Raw genomic sequence first — 13,409 nt, forward strand, 5'->3', positions numbered from 1 at the left:
TATGATCTTTGATTTATAGATGACTGGAATCATTTTAAATACCCACCAGATGACTTATAATTTATTTCCATTCAACTGTATTTTAGGGAACACTTTTTAGAACCAGGATGCATCATTTTGTTCATGGAGTCTGGGTAGGCATCGTATATCACACCACAGTACTAATAGGCAGACAACAGAAGAAACTGGACACAGAAAACTTTCGAAACCAAACAAACAAATAATCATCACCCTCCCAATTATTTCATTATAGCTAACAGCAGAAAGACACAGAAGAATGAGTGGTTCCCAGGATGGGATCAAAGGCGCAAATCACAAAGACTCACTACAGACTTCATACAACATCCAAGGTGTAAGAGAGCTTTGCTATTCTGGTCATAGATCCTTTTTGCCCAAATCAGATGTTATTCGAAACAATCCACACCCCTTAAGTGTCTTGAAAATTTTATTGCTATTTTATTAAAATACACGCTCATTTTAACCTGGCTAATTCAAAAGCAAATTTCACCAGTCTCTTACACGGTGACTCACCAAGCCTTTACTTCTACCCTGCTTCATTTCCGGGGCTCTCACTGCTCCCAGACTTATTTCGCAAGTAACACATGCAGGATAAAAGGAAATCCCCACACTGAATGAGCATAACATAGGCAAAAAAATATAAGTACCTTTTGTGACCTTCTGAATTTTCTTTTTCCTTATATCCTTTATGTTTAGGTGCCAAATTATAGCCTGAACATATTGATAGTATATGTTTTAGAGAAAGGATGAAAGAGAGAGAAAGAGAAAAGGGAACTAAGAGAGAACAGGAGGTTTTCAACTGTTTAACTGCTGAAAGTTCCATTAATATCTAACAATAACCTCATAAGATAATAATACGGAGATGGTCACTGTGGCACAGCTTGGGATACCACATGCCATGTGGGAATGATAAATCAGGTTCTGGCTCCTCTGCTTCTAATCCAGCTACTTGTTGATGTACCTAGAAAGACAACAAGAGATGGGAGACCAAAACGGAGTTTCTGCACCTTGGCTTGCATCTGACCCAGCCTTGGCTGTTACAGGTGTCTGGGGAGAGAACCAGTGTATGAAAGAATGATCTCTCTCTCTTTCAAATAAAAGTAAAGAAATCAAATCAAATATAATAATACAATTTATTGGCACAAGCTACATATAAGAAAACACTGTGAATAGTGCTATAGATTCTTCTCAGTATGTGAGGTCATTATGTTAGTGTAGAAAGAGAGGTATGGAAAAGTTAAGCCCAAGCATCCAGCAGCTGAACTCAGCTGAACGGAAGTCATATCTTGGCTTCTGAGGAAAAGATGAAGCCAAAGGTGCTGTACCCCACTTTTGCTCTCCTCACTTATGCTTTCTTATTCCAGCATCACCATCAACACAGACCATGAAAAAGTTGAATGTCCCATTCCATCCTCAGGCACTTTTTCTCCAAAACATTCCAGCATTCCCAAACTCTCAAACAATAGTGATCCCTTCAGCAATCAACCAAAACCCAAGAATGTTTCTTAGCCAATTCATTAAGAAGAGGAAAGACAGGGGTACTGTCCCTGAGTTTAAGTCCATTAGGGACCAACTATTGCCACTGGCACTGAAACCTGTCTTGCCAGTGCCTAGAGTGTCAGGGAGTACCTATGATCTTTTCCCTGCCGTCTCTTTGATTGGACACCTACTTTCTTCACTTCACACCTAGCTGTTCTAGGAGTATGATGGAGGATCTCATATCCACCCCCCCAACTTTTCACTGTTCATACTACCCAGCCCCCAATTTCAGTGGTTATTGGTGCCAAAAGCCACACAACCATGCTCATCTTAGGAGGATCACCTCCTGCTGACCTGTAGCTGCCTCACCCTTGGTGTTAAGCCAATAGGCAATGAACAACCAAATTAGGCAAAAAAAAAAAAAAAAAAAAAAGCTAGCCTTCTGCTTTCCATGGTAACCATTGTTGCGGTGCAGTGTGGTATCAAAACGTCTCATAAACCCAAACTTGAATAGAGGTTCCAGCCAAGAGCCTATACTTAGTAGCTCTGACCCTTGACCCTCTGCCTCCCTTACTCGCCATCTCCTTAATGAATCCATAGAACCCTTGGCTCGGGCTGTTTTTGGAAACCAAGATAGTGATCTTCACTACTCCCGGACCCAGGGCTCTACTTACTTAAATGCAGTCCCACACTCTTCCTTCATAACATCCTTCCTGAACACAGTTTTCATCAGGTAATCTCCCTCCTGTCTAGAAACTCCTAGGTCCAACCCACTCCACACTTTCATACAATGCGTTAGGAGGTACTTTAAGACAGTGTAAAATGTATTTCATGCTCTGGGAATAGAAAATATTTATAATTCATAATCATTTTCCTGAATGAATTATGCCAAAAATGTGCACAATTTTGTTTTCTCAATACAGCTGCAGGGTATACACTAGGAAGAATAAAGACATCTTCATTTGCTTAGGCAGCCCCTTGCATGATTCGTTCCCTTAATGCATTGAATAGCAGACCTTCTCCTGGTTTAATATATACAAAGGTTGCCTGGGTTGAGACAATTGTCCAATGAGAATTCAAAAGATTTATCTCCAGATTATGCTCTGAACAATATTTATCATCATGAAAATCTCTGCTTCCTCAGTCCGGAGATAAACTTGCCAGTATAGGGACAAAGATTCAACATATATTAATTTTAAGTAGTAACATATGGATTTATTATTTTAATTTTCATTCTAATTGATAGGCGGAGTGCCAGATGCAGAGAGGGATCATTCGTTCTCTGGCTCTCTCCCCAGATTCCATAATAGCCAGTGCCTGGGCCATGCCTAAGCCACAAACCTCGACCTTAACATCAGTCTCCCACCTAGGCAGCAGGGATACAAATACTTGAGCTATCATCACTGTCCCCACAGTGTGCAGCAGCACAAAGCTGGGTCAAAAACGGAAGAGCTGGGACTTGAACAAGGCACTCCAATAGGAGATATAGACACCCCAGCTGGTAGCGTAACTGCTGTGCTGAACGCCCACCCCTCAACATTTCTTCCAGAGGGTGAGTTTAGCTGCCCATGCACATATATGCACACACAAGTCACACTCCTTTCTGACCCTAAAAATCACATAGCAACAGCTGGGAAAAGGATGAGAGCAACAAAGGTCAAATGGCTTTGACACTTGAAGACTTTCCACATCAAGCAGTAGAACTGAAAAGAAACGTATTTCCTATCTAAACACGTTGTAAAGGCTGGTGGTGGGAATCAAAAGTTTCTGTGAAGCCCATTAAGCAGCTTTTGTTGTTGCAATGAAAACTCCATCCCTTTTTCATCAACTCAGAGCCCAGCCAGGGGCAAGGAATTGAACCGCTTGTGAGACAAATCCAAGACACAGAGTTTTGTTTTCACATATTCCTCCTGTGTCTTATAAACTCCCTCCTAGTTTGCATGTCCTTCGCACTTATCTTTGGTTGTGGGTTCAGTATTGCTGTCTCCTTGTTAAGCAAAGAGAAAAACTGAACCGGAATCAGGAATTTGAAAGTTTGTAAGTGACCTTGTGCAAGCCTCACTCTCTGCCCTCACCCTCTCTCTCTGATTCTCATTTATCCTCATCTGTAAGAAAGACACTAGGCTGGATTGATACAAGGTCCTATCCTTTCCCAATGTTCCATGAGCCCATGTTGGAAGCACAGAACATGGAACCCAGAGATGACTGAATTCAAATTGCAAATCTGTAATTTACTGTTTATGTCTTTAGGTAAATTACTTGCCAAGCCCCAGTTCTAGTATTTGTAAAACGGTGATACAATGAATCCCTTTCTTGCTGGGTTTCAGGGAAGATTCCATGACATAACGCAGAAAATGTGCTTAGAACCACACCTTTCACAAAGTTAATATTCAATAAACACTAACAATTGTTCTTTATCCCCATTAGTAGGCCCCAAAGGGCTTACAGTTTGATTTCATCAACAGGAGACATTGATGTTGCTAATCCCAAATATAATAGCATCAACTCTCATTTAATAAGAACTATGAAGTGAGTTACATAAATTATCTCATAACTTCATCCAAACCATATGGAGTTGAATACTATTTTCTTCTATTTTAGAGATGAGGAAACTGAGGGACAAAGACGTTTAACAACTTGTTAGAACCACATGTTTAATATTTCATAACAAGTTCTCTGGGGGCAGAAAAAAGGCTTAAATTATAGCACATGCCATTTTCTTCAGTGTAAATATTTCCACATGGCCAGTTTCAAGCTAATAATGCAACACTACTGATGGCAGAGTGAGGAAGAAAGGAATCTACTGGGCTCTCCAAAGCCACTTTCTCGCGTACAGGGGGGATGCTGTGGAGCAGTCAACTCCAAGCCACGCCCTCTTCTTCTTCACAGTAAATGCACATCTCATTCCTCCTACTGCTCGATCCTGTTTTAGAATGCAAGCTAAATGACACATACATTCCTTATGAAGTTCGTATTTGGGGCAGGTGTTTGGCCAGTGGTTAAGAAGCCAGTTAAGACATAATGTCTGACATCAGAATGCCCAAGTTCTGTGACTGGTACTGGCTGCTGACTTTAGCTTTCTGCTAATGCTCATTCTGGCAAGCAACAGTGATGGCTCAAGACATCGGATTCTTGCCATCCACATGGGAACCTGGATTGATTTCCTGGCTCTCCGCACCAGTCCAGCTCTAGCCAATGCAGTCATTCTTGGAATAAACCAGCAGATAGAAGTTTCTTCCCTTTCTGGCTGTCTTTCTCTTTAAACAAACAAACATTAACAACAACAACAAAAAGTTAATTTAAAAAATTCAAAATCAGGGTCTGGCAGGGTAGCCTAGTGACTAAAGTCATCACCTTGCATGTGCTGGCATCCCATATGGGCACCAATTCAAGGCCCCAATGGCTCCCACTTCCCATGCAGCTCCCTGTTGTGGCTGTTGCAGCCACTTGGGGAGTGAATCATCACATGGAAGGTCTTCCTCTCTGTCTCTCCTCCTCTCTGTAGGTATGAACTTTCAATAAAAATAAATAAATCGTAAAAAAAATGCAAAACCAAATGGTATTGTGTTCTGGTGTGTAAGTTTGAATAAAGATCTGAGTTGCATTTGAAACTATATACACTTGATTTCTATTAGTGGAAAAGAATAACTGTTTCCTTTCAAAAAGACACAGAACTGATTTATTTATGCTATCTGTGTTTATGTGTATTACAGTTAATAATATAATTTACTTGTAAGATATCATAAAAACAATAGGCCAAAAACAAATTTTTCTGTTTATTTGTAAATTCAACTTAGTCTCAATAATGCAGATTTTCCTAGTTGATTGTTATGCTTAAAACTTGATAGTACAATTGCTATATATGATGAAAATATATATTATATATTTTTCTCATTGTGTATTTTATGCAAATTAATGTTTGTCTGTTGAAACTGTTGATGCATTTCTGCTAGCTTATTAATAACACATTACCAGATGTTTCTAAATCACTTCATACAATTCCAATTCTTGATAGGGCTTGACATACAGAATTTTACCCTAAGCCTTTCCTTTTCTACTCTTATTTTAGAATGCACTCTGACTTGGCAATTTGAAATTTTACTGTAGGAATAAATAAATAAGAAGATTCTGTTTCTAATTCTTTGTGTTGGCTAAAACACCATTTTGTGCACCATAAGACAGCCATTAAAATTTATTCACAGTTAACATGCTTGTAGCAAGCAGGCAGTAAAATTGGAGCTATGCTTTTCCCCAAACCACTAAGAGGTTTATTCTACCTTCAAGTGTTGCTGTCCCCAGGCTGCAAGAACTGCCGTTGTGTCTGCAGTAGCATGGAGCGAGCCAAGACTTCATAGCACAGTATCTGCCAGCATTAAGGAGGCTCAGGTCCAAGAGGCAAGAGGCTCATGAGCCCTCGAGGGCTTCTTCTCAGCAACACAAGTGCATAGAAAGAACTAAAGAAAACTGGGAAGGAAGGGAAGGCTGCATGTCCCTTTTCTGCATTTTCTTGGCACTGAATGCCTCCTTCAGAGGCTTCAAGAGCCTGGCCTGAACTAGCTCTGGCCTCAACTGAGCAGGAGGAATCTTTAGAAAATTCATGATGAAATACAGCCATTATGGGGAAAAAATGCATAGATTCCAGCTGTACCAAAACAAGCACCTTTTAGTTCCATTTTCCATGAACTTGTTGAGTACCCGTGGATGTTAATAACTTGATGATATTTTCCTGATGCCCAACACCAAAATCCACATATGAAATAAGAACAGTAGAGAAACATCTATGCCCTTTCTAGAAAGAAAATTTTTCTAAGAATGAGACTCGGGGACCATCTTGTCACAAAGTCTTTGGGTAGAGGAATCTCCTCCAGGCTTTGAAAGCCCACCAACTAGCCCAGCTCTCCACCCACATAAAATGCCAGCTCTGCTACCCACGTTCAGTAAGCTCCAAGACATCAATGACACCCTACCGCTTCAATCAATGTGAGACACAGCCAGCGATTTTTTTAGAAACCATAATGTTTTGAAAATTAAAAAAAAGAAAGAAAAAGAAACCCCAAATGTGCAATAAAAGGATCCTTGTAAAACAAGAGAAGAGAGAGACAGAGAGAGAGAAAATCCTTGCTTGCAGACTTTTTTCTTCTATCATGAATAGTAACAACAAATCTTTCCTGATTCAAGGTCAAATTGAACTCCATTGGAATTATATAATTTATTGTGGGGTAAGTAGCAAAATTCCCTTTTTACAGAAAATAACACTGAGGCCCAGAGAGGGTAGGACAATGACTGAGTCACACCTGCATACCTCCCTGCACTACACAGCTCTTTGGCGACAAAGAATGGGCTTATTCCCTTACCCTCTCCTCATGCATAGGTGGAGTGAGCAGACAGAGTCCTCCCCAAATCCCTTCTTGCTTTCACCGCTCCGTCTCTGGTTCAGGTCTGGTCCCACAGTTGTCCCTATTAACTCAATGGCAGACTTCCAATACCATCATCTACTTTCTCTCATATTCACATGACAGAATCAGCCTGTCTCTCCTTTGGTTTAAAAATAAATGAGTATTCGGCCCGGCGGCATGGCCTAACGGCTAAAGTCCTCGTCTTGAATGCCCCGGGATCCCATATGGGCGCCGGTTCTAAACCCGGCTGCTCCACTTCCCATCCAGCTCCCTGATTGTGGCCTGGGAAAGCAGTCGAGGACAGCCCAAAGCTTTGGGACCCTGCACCCGCGTGGGAGACCTGGAAGAGGTTCCAGGTTCCCAACTTCGGATTGGCACCTACAGGCCCGTTGCGGCTCACTTGGGGAGTGAAACATCGGATGGAAGATCTTCTTCTCTGTCTCTCCTTCTCTCTGTATATCCGGCTTTCCAATAATAATAAATCTTTAAAAAATAAATAAATAAATAAATAAATAAATAAATAAATAAATAAATAAATAAATAAGTATTTTCCACAGGTGTTCTTATTTTTCAAAAGAGAACAAATTGGAAGAAGGTTTTTGTTGCCCCAGCTCCACTTCAGATCTGTGTTAGGCGGGGAGACCTGTGTCTGCTTCTGCACAGTGCAAGTTTCTCTGGGGCCTCAGCTGAGCCTTGTCCTTCCTCAGGCTGAGTGCTCCCGGGTGGAAAACATGGGCAAAAGCATTGCTATCCGGTTACCCGACAAAGCAGCTGCAGCCAGGCTGGCTCCTCACAGTCATCTCACAGTCACCCAGCAGCAGGGGTGTTTGGTTTTGTTTGCTTTGTTTTTAAAATAAGTTTATTTAACAAGCATAGAGGAACAGCGACAGCTCCCTTCTGCAAGTCCACCCCATAATAACTGGGGCTACACCACACTGAAGTCAAGATCCAAGAAGTTAATTCAGGTCTCCTATGGGTGGCAGACACCGAAAACATCAAGCTATCATCTGCTGCCTTCCAGGGTGTGCATTTAGCAGGAAGTTAGATTGAAAGCAAAGAAGCTGGGTCTAGAACAAGACACTGATGTGGAATGTGGGCATTCCCAGAAGTTTCTTAACCATTGTTCCAAACACCCATCCCACTTTTGCAATTTATAGCCAAACATAAGGTGGATGTAAAAAAAAAAAAATACAGTTGGAAAGTTTTTTGTAAGGAGTAAAAACAAAGAAACAAAATGATTTTCAGGCAATTCCATTTTACAAACAGTCATTGTAAATAGAGATGACTACAAATAATTGGGATACTAACCAGTACTTTAAAAATATTTATTGAATTATTTAGGAGTCCAATTCCCTATTCAGTTATTTAACAAATACATGTCAAGGGCTAAAGGAACACAAAGAATGAATTGTGCTATGTATTTTAGGAAGTTTTACTGTGCAATGATAATTCTCATGAGCCAACTTCCCCATACAGAGAGTAAGTTGGTGGATCCAAGGTTCAGGTCGAACCATGCAGCCCCAAAGTCTAATCATTGTGCTTGACTATCTTCCAAGCAGGAAGAAAATAAAGACAAATGAGAAGTACTTTCCACTTTCAGAAAGAGTTCTGGTTGATAGAAAGACAGTACATATTCAGAGATGACTGTAATGCAAGGCAGAGTATAGCCCACCAACCAGGAGAGGAAGACATTGGCATTGAAGGGAGCTCAATAAAAACCAAGATGTTGCACTCCAGGGTGGAGCAGGTGGCAAGGAGAAAGCCTGGATCCCAACCATGAAGACTCCCAGACCTTCACCACAAACTATTAATACGAGCAACAAGGACTATATCCCAACTGCCAAGGAGGCCACAGGGAATTGGATGCCCTCGGAGGCCGAGTACTCTGAGGTCACCCACCCCCAACCGGAGCTTCCGCTGGGGATGGAAGAAGTCCAAACACTACCGTACAGAAACCAACGTCATTGGAAAGACAACCAGAAGCCCTGAGCGGTCCGCAGAAACAGAAGAACAATAAACGTCCTTCGGGACCAGGGAGGAGAGCTTTCTCTGGTCTGAGCCTGGCTCCACCTCTGGACCCCCACCCTCCCTCGCAATGACCATCGGGATCGCTCCGAAAACCCCTCATAGCAAACAAACAATCATACAAACTAAAAAAACCTAAAATAAATAGACAAACAACAAAAAGTAGAGCTTGGAATCTGACAGGAAAGAGCTGGCATGGATTTGCTCATGCCTCGCTGGGTGGGACGCGAAGATTAGTCACTCTTCACCGTGGTGTTGGGGACTTTCCTGCACACCCCCCCCAAAAAAAAATGTTCTGCACCTTAATTGTTGACAAATGTCTTGTTAGAGTTACAAGCCAGTCTAGATTATCCTAAAATCTGCCAAGATCAGTAAAATTATACTTCAACACAACAAATGGCTAAATACTAAAATGAAATAGACACGAGACAGCTGAATGGTACCTTATAGCCATTCTAAGGTATATAGCAGCCGGTCCTGTATACAAACTAAAATTGAAATGTCAATGAGCAAATCATAGGTTGTGGTTAAGAACTTGTTTTTTTGTTTTTTTTTTAACATACTGGTTACGCAAAACCATGTCAATTCCATAATGTTACAAATTGCTGTTAATGTTATATTGGGACTCTTAATTGACTGGGATGATATTCTACCAGCTCTAACTTTGGACCAGAAATGGTCTCCCCAAGAAACTGTTCAACCCATCAGGACAATAAGTAGCTGGACTCTATGTTTGGTATATGTTTGCAAGGAAAGAATCTTGATTGAATTTGAACTGTAATACTGCACCAAGGTGGAGGAATCCACCAGGGGGGAGGGGCACGGGGAGGGGTGGGGGGATTCCCAGAGCCTATGAAACTGTCACATAACGCATAATAATTAATAAAGAAAGTAAAAAAAAAAAAAAAAAACCAAGATGTTGGAAGAGAAAGTGTTCCAGAGGAGAAGCCCACAGGGAAAGTCTGTGAAATGGACTCGGAGTAAGAAATAAAATCAAGTCACATGCACTGCTCTCTGTAGCACTTCTAATGGGTGTTCAGAAATATATGGAATAAATTAATTCATTTGGAAAATACAAGAAAACAGCTTTGGAAACTCTTGGAAGTTACAAGAGGCTAGAGATTCCCTAAGTAGTGAAACACTGTTGAATGCAAACTCTCAAGAGAGGAACTCCCCAGAGAGACACACCATCTGAACTGCACGTTTACCAGGAAGATAGTCAAAGAACAGATTGGCTTACGGAGACTGTCAGACACTGAATTGCTGAAGAGTCTGGACAAAAAGGAATGAAGTTCCAGATAAAGACTGTGACCATGGGCACAAGGTAAAGGCAATGCCCAGAGGGAGAAAAAAGACCAACTGTCTTATAACTCCACCTTCCCCACCTCATTTGGAGATAAGAGGAGATATCACTGGGTATAAACCGAAGAGGCAAAGTAATTCATCTGTCAATCAAACATTTTGTCTACATGATCCAACACTGGGTAGTCCCAAACATCTATCTGGAAGTTTGACAATAAACACAAAACATCTCAGTTTGGGACTGATATTTTCCTTAGGATTTTGTGGTTTGACAGATAAAGCCAAGCTCTCCACCTACAAATTGCAACCAAAACTATGTGCTTAGCATCTGTTTGCAAGGGAAGAATCTTGATTGAATTTGAACTGTAATGCTGCAACGGGGTGGGGGGGTCCACCGTGGGGGAGGGGCATGGGAGGGGTGGGGGAGGGGCATGGGGAGAGGTGGGGGGGAACCCCAGAGCCTATGAAACTGTCACATAATGCAAAATAATTTAAAAAAAAAGCGAAATAGAAACAAAAAAAAATTGCAACCAAAGTAATTGGGAATAGGTCAATGGCCTTATGCCAATTTTCTGTCCTGCCTAGGCACTCACCTACACAAAGTCTACATCTCAGAGCATTGGACACACTGTCTGAATACTGCAAGGGAGAAAGCAGGGTATCATGGGGCCTGGCCCCACTCCCAACAGCTTCAGAGCTGGGAAGGTTTCCACGTTCTTTTCCAAATTAAAAGAAAAAATAATCCCAACCAAAAAATAAATTTCATACTGGTACATTAAAAGCCACAGCAAGAGGAACAGGGCTGCAGAGATCAGACACTAGGAGCCTTCCTTCTATCCTCTTTCCTGGTGAGAGAAAATCCAGAACAGTGAGAGCTACATTCGTTCAACTCTTTTCTCTATTCCTTACCCATGCAATAAACCTCCCTGCCCCAGGAGGGTGAAGACATTTCTCCTAGGCAATCCTCTACAAGGCAAAGTTCTCTCTCTGGCGATACTTTTTTAGACCTAATGTATATGCATGTCTGTTGATCATAAGGATGTGCCTTAAATGAAGCTTCCTGCAAGGCAATACTGGGGAAGAAACGTGCATTCCAAGGTGGGGACAATGCTTACCTCTTCCAAGTGCGATTGTTAGTGTTTCCCTTAGCCATACCCTCTCATAGTTAGCATTTTACAAATACTTTTACAACAATCCAGAGCAACTTTCACTTTTAATAACTTTATCATCACCCTGAAGAGATATATTGACAAAACTGAATATTGACAAGTCTTTTTGGCGTAATAATTTCATGGCACAGTGGCTCCTCAGAAGGCAGTGGTGAGCTACAGTGGACACTGTCTGGCACTTCCTGTTTCCCAAGGCTAAAGCCATCCATTCTTCTACGCCCTGCAAATACAACACTGCAAACCTTTATTTGACACTTCATTTTCCCTTATTAGCAATATGCATTAAAGCAGAAAGACTCTCTCATGCCTCTTCACCCCCCCCCCCCCGATAGCTATCCTCTTCTGTGAAGACTTTCTAGAAATTAGACAGCCATCACCATCCTAACCCTATCAAAATTGTGTCCATGTTCATGGCCACAAAGGCCATTTCCTCACTGCAGAAATGCCTGACGTCCAGCAACCTTGTCTTTGTCTGACTTGCAAGGTTCCATAGAAGCCAACTTTCTCAGTGACGTTCTGCTCCTTCCTCTCTGCCACCTGGCTCACAATACAGGGAAGTGGCCCCTTGGAGAATGAAGATCCAAAAAGGGCAGGATTGTCTTCAACCCACATGTCTCCTTTGGTGTTTATCCCGCAAGTCCAACTACAAAGAAATAAACCGAGTACCTTTGAATCCCTTTCAGGACTCTGGTGCCCACTGCGGAGGACATACATCTCATATTTAACATAATAATAGCACATGTTAAAATGAGGTCAGAATGTGATCTTCTCAAAATGTTGCATCATTTTGTCCATATGCACTACTAAAGCCTCTTTTTCATATCTGAAAGGCAGACACAGAAAAAAAAAAGTGTCCCCATCTTCGGTGTCAAAGTTGAAGCCAGGATTTGGAATAATAAACAGGTCTCCCAAGTGGCTGGCAGAAATCCAGCCACTAGCTTCTAAGTGTCTGCTTAGCAGGAAGCTGAACTCAGGAGTCAGAGTTGAGGCTAAAATCCAGTGGACCTAAGATGAGACACAAGCTTCCTGCCTGGTGTCATAACCACCACACCAAAAGCCCACCTTCAAACATCTTTTTAGTTTGTCCATTTGAAGCTATTTTCTTTGACTACTCTCTTTAAATACCGTACAATGATTATGACTTACATGAACAATAAAATATCAGCCTCTAATTTTCCTTTTGTTCTCAAAGAGATCACAACGATTCATGTGTTATAGAAAGTGCATCTTGTTGAACTTCAACAGAAGCTTGGGAAACAAAGAAGGCCTAAAAGAGACAGAAAAGGGATCCAAGCAAGATGAGGCTGTGGCTCAGACAGGACAGCATGGTGCTCTTGACATGATGTGCCCAGGCACCTGCCCAAACACTGGATTCTACCCCATCTTCTCACAACAGTAAGTCATTTTGCTTGGTGCCAACTGTGGTTTGGGGTTCATCCAAAAGAGGAAGGAAACTGCATCACCTTCACATACAGTCATCAACTATAGACTCATCTTAATCTTGAAAGAAACACAGTAAGAGAACACACTTTTCTGTTAACCTCTACTGGGAGCACAACAGTTGATAATCTCACTTTCAGTATGAGCACTTGGGAGATAAATATTATTTTATGAATGATAGGTACCATCATATGGAAAGTATCACTGTCCTCAAGAACAGATTTACAGTCAGAGATGTGGTACATAGATTGCTACCCAAGATACCTGCAAGAACCTAATTGGTAACTTAACCCATGAAATAAACTGAGACTAGGCCAAGGGCAGGGATGAAACGGGGGCAACTGGAGTGCATGCACTTCCAACTGAAGACATCAGGTCTGATTGTGGTCAAGTGTGAACCATTTAGCACATAAAATTCTCCAGTTTGCCCATAAGAGAGCTATGTAATCTTTCTCAGATGCACAAAGATAAGGATCAGATTACAGGGAGGTTCTCAGGTTAGTTGGCTGCTTTCAGAACAGAGATTCAGTCGACGGCCAAAACCAACCACGTGCAGATACCAGAGCTGTGTGTCTGGCAG

Source organism: Ochotona princeps, chromosome 3 (assembly GCF_030435755.1).
Source record: "Ochotona princeps isolate mOchPri1 chromosome 3, mOchPri1.hap1, whole genome shotgun sequence".
In the NCBI taxonomy this organism is placed as follows: domain Eukaryota; kingdom Metazoa; phylum Chordata; class Mammalia; order Lagomorpha; family Ochotonidae; genus Ochotona; species Ochotona princeps.